The following is a 4305-nucleotide window of genomic DNA, read 5'->3' as shown; positions in this document are numbered from 1 at the left end:
TGTCCAATGAATTTGGCTGAAAAGAAAAAATACCAGAAAGATGTTTACTTGTGTCTTACTGGATACATAAATGCACTGAATTGTGTAGATCATAATAAATGAAGAATTGAATAGGAGGGGGAAATGGGAATTCCAAAACACTTAACTATGCTGATGTGGAACCTGTACATAAAACAAGAAGCTGTCATTAGAACAGAACAAGGGGGTGCTACATGGTTTAAAATGAAAAAAGGTTATATCTTAAAATTAAGAAGAAGGTCTAGATCCTTTCATTATAGTTAATCAGTCTGCATTATATATCTAGATATACCTATTATATATTCTGCCGAATATATAATCCAAGAAGCTGGACTATATGTAGAACAATGTGGCATCAGTATTGGAGGAAAACTCATTAGCCACCTATGATATGCAAATGACACAAATTTGCTTGCAAGAAGTCAAGAAGATTGATCCATTACTATCACTCATGGAAGCACTAGATAAGAAATCTAACAACCTATTACAATAAGCAAATCTGCTACCAAAGACATCTTTAAATTATTAAAGAGCCAGGATGTCACTTTGAGGACTAAGGGGTGCCTGCCTTTATATTTTCATTTGTTTTGTGTATATCTGAAATTGGACAATGAATAAGAACTTGGTAAAGAAAAACTGGCACCTTTGAATTGTGGTATGAAGAAGAATACTGAATATCCCACGGACTGGAAAGAACAAACAAGTCTGGCTTGGATTAAGTGCAGTGATAATCCTCCTAGATGTAGCAATGGAAAGAGTTCATCTTACAAATTTCAGGCACTTTTTTAAGAGGAGGCAGTCTCTGGAGTCTCTTCCATTAGGCTTGGTAGAGAGCAAATAAAGAGGAAGAGTCTCTGTGAGATGGGTTGATAACAGCAGCTTTAACAATGAAATTAATATAATAGCAGTTGTGAGGATGGCACGGGATCAGGCCGTGTTTCCTTCTGTTGCATATAGGGGTTGCTATGATTTGAGGCCAACTTAACAACATCTAACAACAGCAACATTAGCTTGAGTTGGAAACGAGTGAATGGCGACTGGGGTACTGGTTAGAGATTTCACGTAAGTAGAATCATGCAGTGGTATCCTTTTTGGTTGGGCTCTTTATGATGGGCATGGTTTCACAGTTCAACTCTGTAGTAGTGTGTATCTGAACGTTATTCCTTTTTATGTCTAGAATACAAAATTCCAGTATATTTATAGACTACATTTTGTTTATCCTGTTACTTACTAGGTAATGAACACTTGTTTCTACCTTTTGAGTACTGTGAATAATGTCACTATACACAACCACATACAAATATCTGATTCTCTATCAGACATATATTTAAGAACAAAATTATTGGATTATGGTAGCTCTATATTTTTGGTATGTTGCTGCTGTTGTATGCTGTCAAGTTCGAACTGACTCATAGCTGACAGTCTAGTGGGTTTTCAGAAGCAGTAAGTTTCATGGGAGGAGATTGTGTAGCCTTTTTCCACAGAGCAGTCAGTGGATTTACAACCAATGCTTTGGGTGTTGCAGCAACCAGGCCAGGGTCCACTTGTGGAACAGACCATAATTTGTGAGGTGCAAGGTTAAACTGAAGCTGAAGAAAATTAAAACCAGTCCACAGGAAGCAAAATATGACAAGAGATGAATCATCTCAATAACAGGTTTGGACATCATTGAACGCCAATGATTGAATACCAGAGAACTCTTGAAGAACATCAAGGATACCATCCATGGAGAGAGCAAGAGTCATTATAAAGAAGGAGAAAGAAAAACCAAAATGAATATCAGAAGAGACTCTGACAATTGCATTAGAGCATCGTGAAGCCAAAACAAAAGGAAGGTGTGCTGACGTAAAAGAGCTGAGCTGAAGATTTCAAAGGGCAGCTTGAGAAGATAAAGCAAAATATAACAAAATGTGCAAAGAATTGGAGTCAGAGAATAAAAGTGGAATAATTGGCTTGGCATTTCTCGAGCCAAAAGAACTGAAAAACAAATTCAAGCCTTGAGTTGCAATACTGCAATATTATAGGGAAAGTCTTGAATGATCCAGGATGTATCTAAAGAAGAGGGAAGGAATACACAAAATCACTGTACCAAAAACAATTAGTTGACATTGAAAACTTTCAGGAGGTACCATATGAAAAAGAGCCAACAGTGATGAAGGATGAAGTTCAAGCTGCATTGAAGGCACTGACAAAAAAGAAGCCGCAGGAATTGATGAGACCAACTGAACTCTTAACAACTAACAGATGCAGTCCTGGACGTGCTCACCAATTTATACCAGGAAATTTGGAGAACAGTTACTTGGCCAACTAATGGAAAGAGATCCATATTTGTCACCATTCCCAAGAAAAATGATCCAACAGAATGTGCAAATTATCAAACAATATTAATATCACATGCAAGCAAAATGTTGCTGAAGATACCCCAAAGTGGCCAGAACAGTACACTGACAAAGAACTGCCAGAAGTTCAATCCAGATTTAGAAGAGGGTATGACATCGGGGATATCATTGCTGATGTCAGATGGATTCTGACCGAAAGCAGAGAATACCAGAAGAATGTCTATTTGCGCTTTATTGACAATGCAAAGGCATTTAACTATGGATCATTACAAACTATAGTTAACATTGAGAAGGATAGGAATCTCAGAACACTTATTTATGCTCTTACGAAACCTACACCAGGATCAAGAAGCTTTTGTCCAAATTGAACAAGGGGACAATGCATGCTTTAAAGTCAAGAAAAGTGTGCATCAAGATTGTATCCTTTTTCCATATCAATTCAATGTGTATGCTGAATAACTCATTCAAGAAGTTGGATTCTGTCAAGAAGAATGTGGCATAAAGATAGGAGGAAGACTCAACAACTTGCGTTATGCAGATGACACAATCTTGCTTGCTCTAACTGAGGAATACTTGAAATGCTTCCTGCAAAAGACCAAGCACCACAGTCTTCATTGTGGATTGCATGTCAGTATCAAAAAGACAAAAATTGTAACCACTAGACTGATAAGCAACATAATGATAGATGGAGAAAAGATTGAAATTGTCAACAATTTCATCTTTCTTGGATCCACAATCAATACACTTGGTATCAGCAGTTCAGAAGATCAGAAGACTTGCATTGGAAAAGTCCACTGTCGGGGACATCTCCAAATTACTGAGGAGCAATGAAATCAGTTTGAAGACTAAGGTGTGTCTGATTTAGGCCATGGTCTTTTCACTCACTTGCTATGTGTTTCTGAGAGCTGGAAAATAAAGATGACAGAAGAAGAATGCCTTTGAGTTGTTGTGTTGGAGAAAAGCACTGCATATTCCATGGACTGTCAAAAGAACAAACATCTCTTTTTAATAATTGTTTTAATTTCATTTTTTTAATTCTTGTGTGTGTGTGTGTGTGTGTGTGTACCATCAAATCAGATCTGACTGGTACAGGAGGAGAGTTTCCCTCCTTCTCCAGCAGAGAATCTGGTGGATTTGAACCTCATGCCTCTGGGATTGCAGTGCAGCTTCTTGCTACTAGGCCACCAGAGCTCCCCAAACAGATGTCCTGAAAAAACTGTAGCCAGAGTGCTCCTTGGAGGCAAGGATGGGGAAGTTGTGTCTCACATACTTTGGACATATTTTTATGAGAGTTAATTCCTTGGAGATGGACATCATGCAAAGAAAGGTAGAGTGTCAGTGAAGAAGAGGAAGACCCATAACGAGATGGATTGACACACAGACTGCAGCAGTGGGTTCAAGTATATCAGAGATGATGAGGATAGGACAGGATTCAGGTCTGTTGTTCATAGGGCTTCAGAGCTGTACTCAACTGCATGACATCTAACAACAATATTTATAATATAATTTTGGTAGTTCTAGATTTACCTTTTTTGAGGAACTGCCAAGCATTCTTCCACAGTGACAGTACACATTCCTTTTCCTACCTCTCAGTAATTTACAACTGTTCCAATTCCTCCACATAACTCTCCAACACTATTTCTTTGGTTTGTTTTTAAATTATTCTTGTTTCAGTGGTTATAAAGTGATAAACCATTGTAACTTTTGTTTTTCCCTAATGACTAAAGATATTGGACATCTTTTAAAGTGCCTATTAGTGAATAGGGATGATAGAGAATTGATGCCTTTGAGCTGTGGTGCTGGACAAGAGTGTTGAATATACCATGGACTGCTAGGAGAACAAACAGGTTTGTCCTGGAGAGGGTGAAGCAGAAGTGCTCCTTGGAGTCAAGGATTACGAAGCTTCGTCTGACATACTTTGGACATGTTGCAAGGAGGGACTGGTCCT

The sequence above is a fragment of the Elephantulus edwardii genome, unplaced genomic scaffold (assembly GCF_000299155.1).
Source record: "Elephantulus edwardii isolate Elephantulus edwardi_28Jun2011 unplaced genomic scaffold, EleEdw1.0 scaffold00038, whole genome shotgun sequence".
Lineage (NCBI taxonomy): Eukaryota > Metazoa > Chordata > Mammalia > Macroscelidea > Macroscelididae > Elephantulus > Elephantulus edwardii.
The sequence above is the reverse complement of the archived record's forward strand: the minus strand, read 5'-3'. Positions refer to the sequence as shown.